Source organism: Ascaphus truei, chromosome 4, assembly GCF_040206685.1.
Source record: "Ascaphus truei isolate aAscTru1 chromosome 4, aAscTru1.hap1, whole genome shotgun sequence".
Taxonomy (NCBI): Eukaryota; Metazoa; Chordata; class Amphibia; order Anura; family Ascaphidae; genus Ascaphus; species Ascaphus truei.
In genome coordinates, this window is record NC_134486.1 from 381391820 (window position 1) to 381405887 (window position 14068).

The following is a 14068-nucleotide window of genomic DNA, read 5'->3' on the forward strand; positions in this document are numbered from 1 at the left end:
ATGTTTCAACAATGAGACCTGGTGCCAGGCGGAGGAGGCCATGAAAAACCACTGCCCAAACCTCACAGAATCAGACAAGAACCCAAAAGAAGCCAATAAAAGAGAAACTCTGATGTGCTGAATGGCCTCTTATCTTCACTGACACAGTCTCAGTACAATAGAGGTCTATTGAGACCAGAAAATGCAGTCTGATCTCTCCTTTTACTCCTTCTGTGTCTCCTTCAAAGTTCACTCCCTCCCTTCTCTCTCTCTCCCTGTTTATTCCCTTATCCATCTCTGTTCCCTCCCCCTTGAAATGTTTTTATGTCTATGTTTGTCCGTCTGTATCTGTGAGTTCCGGAGTCTGCAGGTGATGCTGCGGAGCGACCTGACCGCTGGGTATTTGCTGCACCAATTTAACGGTCGTGTTCAGCCTAGACTTCATGGCAAATGAGGCCTCGTTCAGGGTGCCAGATTTGGAGGGGGGGCGTGCTTACTTGCGGGCGGACGTTCGATACAAATTGTTTAAACTGAATAGCAGTTGTCAGGGTAGCAGCTGCCCTATCGCCAAAGTATGGAGTTGACGCTTGCTACAGTTTCAATAAACAACCCAAGTTGTTTTTTGAAGCTGCAGCAGGGTCACTGGTACTTCGGCAGCCAATTAAATCATTCTTGAGAATGATTTCAGCACAGCAACACCAACATACTTCTTGTGTACATACTTTAAACACAGGGACAGAAGATAAAACACAATAGTGTAGATTTTTTGGACTTTATAAAGAATTTAATCAGAACTAAAAAGTGAACACTCATATTTTAAAAATTCTTTGCAAAAAACAAATTGAGTGAGAGTAAGCTCTGACCATAACCAGTGCAGCCCCTCCAAGACCAATCTCACTGCTGCTGCATCCAGATGCTGACTCTCACTTAGCCTTGTTCCTGGTCTGGCAGTCGCACGGTCATCCAGTAGCAGTCTCCCCTCTCAAGATTAATTTGTATTTAATCACTGGATTATTTATAATGGGTTTGGGTTTGCGCTTCACTTCTGTATCTGATCTCTCAAGACCATAATCATTGGTTCAACGTGGTTCGCTACTGCATTGTCAGGAGCCATGTTTCTAATGCCCAAAACAAACATATTTTATACTTCCTCTGCTGACGCACATGGCACTTAGATGATCTAGTTGAGAATATATCACATGTCCTCTTCTGGTTTTCCACATTAAATTGAACGTAGATTACATCTTTATTACTGAAAACAAATAGGTAGCGCTAATGTAGTATATGGTAATATAATGAAGAGCTGGCAGCCTAGATATAACTCTGACCCCAGGTCAGTTATAGTGCAATGGGAAGGGTATTATATCTCTGGCGCTCAGCAAGGATAGGTGAATAAGAAGAATATAGACAACCAGATGATGGTGCTGGCAGATCCAATGATGAACTCCACGTGTGGGTAGTCAAATATGAAATATTAAAAAATAAGAAAGCATAGTGTAATACTGTAAAATACTTAATACACAAACAGACTGAACAAGACTTACAACTGTTGCTGAAAACGGACAGGTGACTGGTATAAAACACATTTAATAAATCACATAAAATAAAAGAATTGTAATGAATGGTCACAATTAGTAAATAAGTGACAAGGGTCCCACTGAAATAATCCTGCTGGGGCTGAATTGCCCGCTTACCAGAGACTGGATGATAGCTCGCAGTGGATAATCAGAGAGTATCCCCTCTCATAGATCGCCAGGCTGCTCCATGCGCTCCTCACTGGCATCGGCCGCGTGTTGATGTTAGGCGTCGGCTTCCAGGTGGGGCAAAAGCCCTGCTCTCGCTGGGGCGAAAACTCAGACTCTCTGTGCCTCCTCCGTCCTCCGTCTGTCGCACATGCGCAAAGATGTGAGCCGTCGCAGATTCCCAGCTGCAGATTCACGAGACCCCTCGTCTGCAGTGTGTGGGGCTGGTGGCGGCAGATTCGAAAGTACTCCGAACGAAAGGAGACAGCACGGCAGTGGCATGCGGGGAGTAATCAGCAGATGGAAAGGCAGTGAAACAGTGGGACCACACAACGCGTTTCGGAAGACACAGCTTCCTTCCTCAGGGGTGTGGGATTAAATCTCCTGGTTGTATATATTGTTCTTATTCACCTATCCTTGCTGAGCGCCAGAGATATAATACCCTTCCCATTCCATTACATCTTTATTACTGCTACTCCATGGCAAATTTACTCAATAAAACAGTTCTAGGTATACTGTATACTAGAAAGGAATCCACAATGTGGAGGGACCAGAGGTGGCCATATACCTTAATAAGTGCAAAACCAATTACATAATTATTACATACTAAATAACAATCAAACATTCAAAACTTTAAAACATTATTGCCCGGCATACATATAGGTACAATGTAACACCTACAACTCTAGGGGCTCATTCAATAAACAGTGATAAGTGGCTTAATGCATGTTAAATACCCATATAGCTCTATATTGCCTGCTTTGCTATTCACTAAGATTAAGCAGTGATAACAGTGCAGTATCGCGCTATAATGGCCTTTTAACATGTTTTAACACTCTGACCAAAAAAAAGTCGTACGAGAAGCCAAAAAAAGGCCAAAATTACTTTTTTGGCCGCAACTGCTATTCACTAAAGGCTGGTGCTAAAGATATTGCAGGATGCATAAAAGCATTTTATTTTTACTGCACAGTATTGATATTGGAGGCCGGCAGGGACCCCCCAGAGACCCACAGAGACCCCAGGAAACTCCCTAGGGGTCCCTGTCGGCCTCCAGTATAACTCCTGTACAATAAAAATTAAATTGCAGCCAGATTCATTACCTTAGCGCTAACCGCTAAGATAATGAAAGGATTAAATAGCAGGAACTGCTTTGTTGTTGGTACATGGGGTGGGTGAAGCTTGTAGTTGTCCCTTGGTGGGTGTTTAGGCAATGCGGAGGGTGGCAGAGGCAGTTAACCCCTTCATTACCTTAGCGGTTACAACCGCTAAGGTAATGAAGGGATTAACCCCTCGTGCTACCCTCCCGCAAGGCTTAAAATCACCCAGGGGTTACCTACTTTGACCCACCCCTTGTAGCAACAACAGGAATGGGTAAAAGTGCTATTAGCCAAAGGTGGCTAAAAACGCTTTTACCCATTGAAAAATAACATTACAGTGCAATACATTTAAATACATACAAACCCCCTCCCCTCAACCCCAACTGTACAGTAATGGGCAAAATAACTATTATCCAGATATACATCCTTTAAAAAAAAAAAAAGAATATGTCACATGGTACACTATCCAATCGTATTGGGGGTGTATCATTTGACACTCAAATGTGATGTCACATGCCTTATATAAGGCCTGTCCCATCTCATTTGAATAGATAAAATAGAAGGAGTCTGGTGCCAGACCTACATCCATCCAGTAAATAATACTTTATATATGAGAAAATAAGGTACCTCCATGAGTCCAGTATACCATATCAGCAGCAGGTATAGGGAGACTAGTGTCTAGTGTATTCTGTTGGTAGACACAAGCAGCAATTACTGACACAAAAAAATAATCTCCCACCCACTAGTATAATAGCAGTAGTAAAAACATGAGAAGAACTTACTATTGTAGAGATCTGGATCATTCCTGGAAGGTCCAATGATGTGCAAACTTTTTCTTGTTTGATGGGGTTCCCTATCTCCAGACATGTGGAACGGCAATGGGTGCCAGTTTTGCCCCATCCTATGCATATCTTTTCATGGGATGGTGGGAGTCGTTCCACGTGTGTGGGGATCTGAACCCCTTCCAAAAGCATATTATTTGTTATCATCATTTTATAGACGATCCTATTCTTATCTGGGAGGGTGATGTCACAACACTTATTATTTATTGAATTTATAAGTGTAAATAATTATCATCTTAACTTTACACATACTTATCACTATCACCAATTACTATATTAAGATCTTATCTCATATGCAAATTTATTATTGAAGATTCAAATAGACATTTATCGTAAAGATAACTCGAGGAACACTTATTTGAGAGCAGATAGCTGTCACCCAAAGAATCTCATTCGAGCAATCCCTAAGTGTCAGTTTATGTGAGCAAAACGTAATTGCTCGAGTGAGGAGGACTTCCAGATACAATCTAAGGATATTTATAATTGATTTTTGGCAAGAGGATATGGGTATAAAAATGTGAATGATATTCTAATATTCTAGAGGAAGTTAGTAATATGGATAGGGATACCCTCCTAATCAGAAAGCCAAATAAATTTTTTCTATACAAAATCCTTTATTTATTACTCAGTTCAGAAAGGAGGGGAGTCAAATAAAGAGCACTGGGAGGTCCTACGATTGGACCCAGTCTTAGGACCAGATCCACGGGCCAGTCCCACAATGGTATTTAGAAAAGCTAAGATAATAGCAAACTCTTTATCACCTAGCCTTTTAACATCACAGAAGTTTATTCCAACCATGTCATCTATGGGCTCATATAATTGCACCCCCTGCATGCAACATTTGTAATCCAATGAAACCTACCAAAACTTTCCAATCTATGATCACTGAAATGGTGTATGGGATTCATCAATTCATCAACTGTATGACTTCCTATGTAGTTTATCTACTCACCTGTGGGTGCGGCAAACAATATGTGGGCTGCACCGTCAGTTGTATTGTTGAGAAACATGGAACATGTGAGTCTCATCAAAAAGAAGGTTTTGAATAATCCTGTGCCAAAACATTTTTCTAACTGCAGTAAGGGAGATGTCAAAAGTCTCACATTCAGTGACATAGAATTTATTCCCCCTCTAATTAGAGGTGGTGATCATACTAAAAGTTTGGATCAGGGAGAGGAATACTGGATTTTTACATTGTGGACTCAGGTCCTGCTCGGTTTGAATACCGTCTGGGACCTTGGTCACTTTCTGTAGTCCTCTGGGCCTGCTCTACTGATCCAAGCCTCCTTTTTCAAGCTATATATTTAGTCTCTCACCTATACCTCACTATAAATGGTTGGATAAATCTATACATTAATGTAATTACATATGTATAGTGATATTACTGTATGTATTATATCCAATCATTTTTTAGTGACAACCCCCCCCCCCCCTTTCTCAAATGACAACTCTTCTATTTCATACTAGTCCTGGTTTATTACATTTATTGGGGCAGCACAGATGGGATGCACTATGTTTAATATTAATACTACTTCTATTTTTTTATGAGTGCTCTCCATCATTATGGTTGATCCCAGTATGCTTATACCTGGAATAGAAAGGTGTTGTTATATCCTTGTAATATCCTAATATTTTCTCCAATACACTCTCTGCTTTGAGTCATTTCAAAATTAGTGATTTATCATTAATAGTGAATATTGCTTATTCATAGATCTATATTTATCATCATACATATATAATTCACTTTCACTGATGATACTTTTGTTATTCAATTGCTTTAATGGGCTGTTATAAATCAGATTCTTGTTGAAATATGATTAATGTTTATATTTTTCTGTAACAGCTCAGCATTTGTTCATATGATTGTTCTGCATACACCTCTCTCTTTTCTATAGAGGTGTTTTGACATGTCATTGAGACCCTTTGGGGTTTATATATTTTGCATTTATTTTTATTTACATGTTTTCATCAATTATTTACTATTTTTCTTTTTCACTTTTTCTTCTTTCCTCTTTTTTCTTTCTCTCTTATTTTCTTTACTTTTTTCTTTTTTTATTCTTGATGTGTCATTTGCATTATTCTTGTGGTATATTATTAACTATCCTGTTTTTATGAATATGTGATTGTTGTTTTTAAACCTTTCTTTCCATTTTCGGCAGATCTGGGCATTTTTGGGGTTAATTTGTCTATTTCTATGTATTAATAAAGTTTTGTCCCTTGAATTAACTGGCCACGGCCACGGCCACGCACCCATGTAGAGGAGGCGTGTTACTATATGTGCAAGAGTGCATGACTTCAGAGAGCTTTTAACTACCCATTTTGTTATTAACAATAAAGCTTTTCTCGCTTTGAAACCTTGTAAACCAATGGGAACCTGCGCTCGTTATAAATTAAGCAGGAATGTAATAGGGGCGTGTCTCTGCGTCTTACATCATGTGCACACCAGATCATTTAAATATGCCGATTTTTACTGCAACCCTACACCATGATGAAGCACTATACGTACGAAACCCATTGTATTTTACTGCATCTTTAGGGGTCTTATGTATGGTCAAATAAAGTCTGTTCTTTTTCATGAGTGAGCCTCCTCTGGATCCATTTTCTCACCTTGGATAGTGCTCCATTTTTCTCTACTCATTCCATCTCATTTGAAGCCAGGAAGATGATGGGACCACATGCACCCAATAGATTGGATTACAAAGAAAGAAGAGATGACTGAAAAAAGAAGACAAGAAGAAGTTACCTGCAGTTGAGGAAAATTACGTCAAGGATAGAGAGGTTCCTCCTGCAGTCGGAATCGGAGGAGGAAGACTTCAAAGGTACTGTAAGAAAAACATTGAATGTATGTTATTTTTGTTTGTTTTGATGTATTTTTTAATTATTATTTTTTGTCCTTTGACTGCCAATGCATTTATCTATGCCCATTCCGGGCTGTATATAAATACAGTGGCAGACAATGCATTTTTAGGCAAATGCTTGTTTTTATTTAATTGTAATGTATTTTTGGTGCTTGTTTTTTTTTTAATTGTGTTTCTTTGGTTCTTGTTTTTTTAATTGTGCTTCTTTTGGGGATTGCTTTATTTAATTGTTGTGTTTATTTTAGTGATTGGTTTATTTATTTGTTTTTTAGTTTTGGTGCTTGTTTTGATTTAATTGTTTAGTTTTGGTGCTTGATTTATTTAATTGTTATTCTTTTTGGTGCTTGGTTTGATTGAATTTTGTATTTTTGGTGCACTTTTATTGTTGTGTATTTTTGTTGATTGTGTTTTTTGATTCTTGTGTATTTTTGGTGCTTGTTTTTATTTTAGGTTGCCCATTGACTGCCATAGCGGAAAATCAAACTCATATTATATGGGCATGTTATACCACTTTGCCAATCAATGGGTAGAGGGTGTGGATAGTTGCCCCAGGGAGGATGGTTAGGCCTCCTGGGTGGGGAGCGGGGGAGGGGGGTTAACCTCTAATTACTATAGCAGTTACTAACCGCTAAGGTGATTACGGGATCAGTGGCCATTATTATTTTTTTTATTATTATTGTAATGATCCTGCCCACAGAGGATGGAGAGGACGGGAGGAAGATGAGGACGGCCTTCATCCTGGCAGGGGTAAGTAGAACTTTTATTTACTTTACGCGGGTTGGGTAATGTTTTACTTTTAATGGGCAAATGCACTATTACATAGGATTAAAGCAGGGTGTCTCCAGTGCTGAACCGCACTATTTTCAGATTCGGGGACCCCCTGCTTCCCGCAGCATAGGCCCCAGTTTAGGGTGCCGGTATCTCTTGCAGGTTTAAATGTCCCTGTCACGTGAACAATACTATGTAATAAAAATAAAAACAGCATGATCATATGTAAGAGCTGTGCAGGGAGATGCAGAGAGAGGGACTGATTCTCTCTGCTCTCTCTGCGCAACTCTCCTAGACTGGTGGTGCCCCGATAGGATTAACACAGCTGGAGATCCTTTTCAGAAGCAAGGGCCCCCGCTGTGTTAATTCATATGGGAAATTCTACCTGTGCTGCACTTGGCTGCGATCAGGCGGCACTTTAGCCGCGGTCCACCAGCTCCAAGTGGCGTGCAGGGTTTAGTCAAATTGTGCTACATCTCCATGTGACTACAGGATGATGTTTTTCATATTAGGCATTACTGATGCAGCCACCAGTATCCAATAGCTTGCATGGGAATGCAGGGACCCCCCGCTGTGTTAATCCAATGGTCCATTAGCAATCTCACAGAAATGTTGAGGCATGTTACTGCTGCGAGAATGGAAACAAAAGAAAACAGCGCACAACGCCAAATAGTGAAGCAAATTCAACAATATATTATAGAATTAAAAAGGGGGTAATATATCTGCGTACATGAAAAAAGTTGGTAAAAGGCATGTAGTGTGTATCACACTGTTTACCACTCGGCAGCTGTTAACTGTAGAATCGGGTGCTTGCTTCCCTCTGCTGATGCAGCTCAGTTGATTCTGGGGCAGGACGTCAGTCTTTCACTCCCAAGGGGATTTCCCTTCATGCAGCCAGGTTCCGCAGCTGGTACTGGGGCTCGGTGAAATCGCTCCTGCTTCCTGGCCGATATGAAGCTGCTCCTGTACCTCGGCAGGTGTATCCTCTGCACAGAGGTTAAAACGCAGCTTGCTGGGGTGCCCTCAACGTGCCACGATGCCGCTCCGTCGCGGGACGCTGTGTAATGACGTCACTGTCTACACAGCAGTGGTGGATTCAATAGGGAAGTTTGAACTGTCTTACAAAGTCACACAAATAGACACCATCTATTTTAAGTCGACTAATATTGTGTTTCTTTTATTCCAGCATGTTTTTAATTATTTATGCTAGGTTTTGTCTATATGTAAGTTTATATTAAATAGGTATTGTTTTTTTTTTTTTTTGTTAATAAAGTTGTTGTTTTAAAAGTAAACTACACATCTTCCCTATCACGCAGACCATTACCTATTATAGATGATTGGTCTTTCCCTAATTGGTTGACCAATAAGGTATCTATGTGAGGTATTTAAGACCTCTGGGTAATGGCCTAATTATTCCCTGAAGAAGTAGTTAATTCTACGAAACTAGTTGGATGTAACATTCTATTGCCTTATATCTGCTTACATTGGCCTTTGTCTATGTATTGGCCTGTCCTGTTTTTATTTCATCCTGTGTGCTGTATTGGACACTTGTGAGAGACTTTGTAAGACTGTTCAAACTTCCCTATTGAATCCACCACTGCTGTGTAGACAGTGACGTCATTACACAGCGTCCCGTGACGGAGCGGCATCGTGGCACGCTGAGGGCACCCCAGCAAGCTGCGTTTTAACCTCTGTGCAGAGGATACACCTGCCGAGGTACAGGAGCAGCTTCATATCGGCCAGAAAGCAGGAGCGATTTCACCGAGCCCCAGTACCAGCTGCGGAACCTGGCTGCATGAAGGGAAATCCCCTTGGGAGTGAAAGACTGACGTCCTGCCCCAGAATCAACTGAGCTGCATCAGCAGAGGGAAGCAAGCACCCGATTCTACAGTTAACAGCTGCCGAGTGGTAAACAGTGTGATACACACTACATGCCTTTTACCAACTTTTTTCATGTACGCAGATATATTACCCCCTTTTTAATTCTATAATATATTGTTGAATTTGCTTCACTATTTGGCGTTGTGCGCTGTTTTCTTTTGTTTCCATTCTCTTAGTGTGTGTGGGGTGCTGAGCCACCCCTGCGTTTACAGCTGCAGACGCCATTATCCCCAACACGGTTATGTGGCACTTATTATTTAATGTATAATTATCTCACTGTGGGAGTTGTGGTTTAATTTTTTATAAATTTTTTATCACTAAATTGATGGTATAGTCACTGCACTGTATATATTTATACATTTAAACTTTATAGGTAGTTAGGTAGTAGCGCACAGTTTTGTTTTTTGATGTTACTGCTGCGGCAGCTTTTTTTCCCTGGCTTTTTCCTGGAATGCGACGCTTTTCACCTGGCACATGCCGCGTTCATTTTGCATTCCCAGCCACGGGTCATGCGCGGCTGACACGCGGTTGATGCGTTTATGGAGAATGGTTCGGATTTAATAGGTTGCAATTCTTCGCGTGTCCGCCAGATGACAGATATTCATGAATTGTAATGCGCATGCGTTTCAGTAATGTGTCGACTTGCTGGTGTTTTGTTTAAAAAAGATACCACAGTGTGCTATTGTAACTTGGCCTTGAGACTGAAGGGAGAGGTTGCAAAAATGTATCAATTTAGGCTTTTCATATTAAAGAAAGACAAAGACCAGTTTCGGTTACAGTATTCTCCAGAGACCTGCCTGCCATGAGTGTTCAAGTGCAGCCCGCTTTCCAAAAACCCAACAGAAGTTACGCGTATTTGATATGGGCCACGATTAATGCAACAGAGGTTAAGATGGAAACAGTTGTTCAAATTTATCAGTATTTTGTCGAAAACTATGACTTTTACAAATTTTTGCCAACTCCTCATACGTGGAAGCGTACAATAAGGAAAAGGTTATGTAGCGATCCTTGTTTTTATCGTATTGAGCCACAATTTGTGAAGGGTATTGGTGTGTATCACCGGCTTTTTCCTGTATCTCTGATCATGATGACGGCAAAAGGCGAAGGGTCGTGTTAAAATCAACTAAGAAACGACAGTCGCTGCCAAGCAATGCACCAGCACCGGCTTCCAATGACGGTCCCGCCGTCAGTGACAACCCTGAGCCTGAGCCGGATTTCGCGTGCAGTTTCGATCAAGCTTGCATGTACCTAAGCAATTTCCAGCCTCATCAGCTGACTACAGGTGGACTAGTCCCGCTGCAAACTATCGACGTGGATGATCAAGAACGCTGGACTGGCAGTGGACCGGCGCCGGCGCCAGCTGAATGGGAAATTCTATGGTGAGTATTGTTGCCGTATTATTTTCTGTGTTTTTTTTATTTTGACAATACAGTATCAATATCGGTGCGATTCAAAAGTCAAGCGATTCTCCTGTAAGCAATATCATTGGCTGAGCGGCTTCTACAGTACTGTACTGCAGATACTGAACAATTGGTGGAACGCTTGGCGCATGCGCATTGGAACCTTCTTGAAACGCATATAGTATGCGTGTCATTACATCGACGGTAGGCGCATGCGCACGTGAACAGGAGACGCCCCCCGAGAAAATTATTGGTGGGACTGGCTGGGAACTTCTTTAGGGGGCTGACCATTACAGTAAAACTTTTCTTTTTGTTGTCCTCAGAAAAGAAAACGGCTAATGACGGATTTCGATGTATAATATCGCTTTGTGTAACAATGCCTGCACATTGCTGAATCGGATTTAAAAACCCACGTACCGGAGTTTACAGTTTAGTTGCCGTTGTTATTGATTAGGATAGAATACTGTACCTGAAACAGTATGCTGATGTTTTCCGGCCATACAGTATACTGTACAATACTTTTTTATATACAGTACAGTATACTGTGTAATAAACACGAAAAAATAAAAACTATGCATTTATTCTACATGTATCACATACATTATGTGTCTTCTACAGTATACAGGCATACCCCGCTTTAAGTACACTCACTTTAAGTACACTCGCGAGTAAGTACATATCGCCCAATAGGCAAACGGCAGCTCACGCATGCGCCTGTCATCACGTCCTGAACAGCAATACCGGCTCCCTACCTGTACCGAAGCTGTGCGCAAGCATGGAGACTATAGAGCCTGTTACAAATGCGTTATTTACATCAGTTATGCATGTATATAACGATTGCAGTACAGTACATGCATCGATAAGTGGGAAAAGGTAGTGCTTTACTTTAAGTACATTTTCGCTTTACATACATGCTCCGGTCCCATTGCGTACGTTAATGCGGGGTATGCCTGTACAGTGCTAGTACATACAGTACAGTACCGTATGTGTCTTCTATTTTTTTTAATACTCTTATACTGAGCATGCCTACAGTATACAGTGCAGTATGCCTAGACATTCTAGAAACACTGTATTTTGTTACAGTAGCAAAGGAGCAAATGGAACAGTGTAAAACAAATCAACATGTTCTTTTATTGGTGGAGTAAGTACAAAAACATTTATTTACAAATACTGTAAAATGTAGAAATATTTTAAGTGCACAGCAATTCAAAACATCAACAGGTGTATGGTTTACTGCTACATTTGTGAAAACATTTATGTCAGTCAGTATGGTTTACAGTCACATGTTTTAAAAACAAATTCTTTATTCATAAAATAAGCCAAACGCAACATCTCCTTTATTAAAGAACGGCAAGTCAAAACATATACTGTACAGTGGGATGGTGTGCAAAACAGTCTGCACCAGTACAGTCCTTGAGGGCAGCAAACAGGGCGGGTTTTCAGGGTAACCTATGAAAACCGTGCCTGTTTGCGTCTCCCAGGGACTGGAATTGTGCAGGTCCTGTGTGTCTGGACAGCAAGTTAAAACATTTCTGTATAAATACAAGTAAAAAAACACACAACAACATCTCCTTTATTTAAGTACAGCAGGTCAAAACATGTACAGTAGAGTACAATACAGTTCAGCACAACAGTATGGTCTTACCTGTGATTACAAAAAACTTTATTCATAAAATACAGTATACAAACGAATCATCTCCTTTATTAAAGAAACATATACAGTACAGTGGGATTGTGCGCAAAACTGTCAGTCAGACCTGAACCACTACAGTCCTCTAGGGCAGCAAACAGGGCAGGTTTTCAGGACAACCTTGAAAAACGTGCCTGTTTGCGGCGCTCAGGGACTGGAATTGTCCAGGTCCTATGTGTGTGTGGAAAGCAAGTTAAAACATTTCTGTATAAATACAAGTAAAAAAACACACAACAACATCTCCTTTATTTAAGTACAGCAGGTCAAATCATGTACAGTACAATACAGTTCAGCACAACAGTATGGTCTTACAGAAAGTCCTCCACATTGTCCGTCCATGACCGATTCCTTGCATGGCGCAAAATGCCATTAATGCAGTCTTGAACGCTTTTCATTACAGGATCTGTAATTGGATAAAAGCGCCGCATTTCATCCCGAATGTTCTTTCTTAAATTGGCAGGAGGCGCCTTTTTAACGCGATTTCCTTCGTAGTTCACTTTGAAGGCCCAGTCGCAGTACAACGACTGGGAAAATGGTGCTTAAAAAGTAACAAGGCATACTTGTGGGGTGCACCAGCACTCTTCACCCTATACTTCTCCCTGAGCGCCGGTGGCAGATCGCACAGGGTGATGTCGGGCACCGTATCGATGCGAGCGACAGTAGGTCTTTTGGGAGCGGGTGTGCTTGAGGCGATGGGCGATGGTAGGTTGTCTGGGAGGAAGCTTTCCTCCGGTCTTGGTCGCCGTGTTGTCTCCTGGCGTGGTCTTGACGGGGTTGTCATGTCGTCCTCAATGGCATACATGTACACTAAATCTTCTGGTGGTGGGGGTGCGCTTGGTGATGGAAGGGGGTCAAAGGTCCCATTCATCACATCCATGTCACCCCCCTGCTCCAGCGTCGGGGAAACAGGGGCATTAACACCGAGCAAATAATGTATGCCCGGTATGTCAGCCTCTATCTTCTCCATCCGTCGATCCATCCGTTGATCCATATGTTGCATCAATTGATCCATATGTATCATCCGTTGATCCATTTGTAGCATCCATTGCTCCACATTTAGCATTGTCTGCAGAAGCAGATCTATCTTTGCTAGCACAATAGAATTCCCGGGGAGATCCACAATTATACCATTCAGCATCCGGTCTAACGAGCTGCTTCTTGTGCATGGCGTGTAAACATCTGGGTGGATGGGTGCAACGGAGGATGAGATGGGGGTTCCATGGAGAGAAGCGGCAGCGACATCGAAGAAGAGTGGAGGAGGTGACCTGTGGATTCCGGTAGAGGAGAAGCGGCAACGTCGTCGAAGAGGGATGGAGAAAGTGACCTTTGGATTTCCGGGCGAGAAGCAGAGTCGTCTAAGAGCAAAGGAGAAAGGGACCCGCGGATTTCAGAGGCAGCATCGTCGGATAGAACTGGAGATGATGGCCTGTGGGTTTCTGTGAGTGCAGTGGCAGCGTCAAGGACGAGGGGTGGAGAAGACGGGCTGAAGATTTCCGGGAGAGCGGCGGCAGAGTCGTCGAAGCGTATGTGAGGAAGGGGTCTGCGGGTTCGATGGGTTGGCTGCCAATCGTTTTGCGTCGAGAGTACATCACCGTATATCTTCTTGACATAATAAGGCTGACGTCTATGAAAACCCTTTGCCTTTGGGGTCAGCAGAATGTTTTCTTTATTGGCCTTAGCCTGTCGCTTTTGCCTTGGGCGTGGAAACGGCAACCGCCTTTCGCTTTTTCTGCTTGACAGACACGGCAGAGGCGAGTGGGTTCCTGCGTCCGTAGAATCGGGGTTGATCCATGGAAGCAGGTGGCGCAATG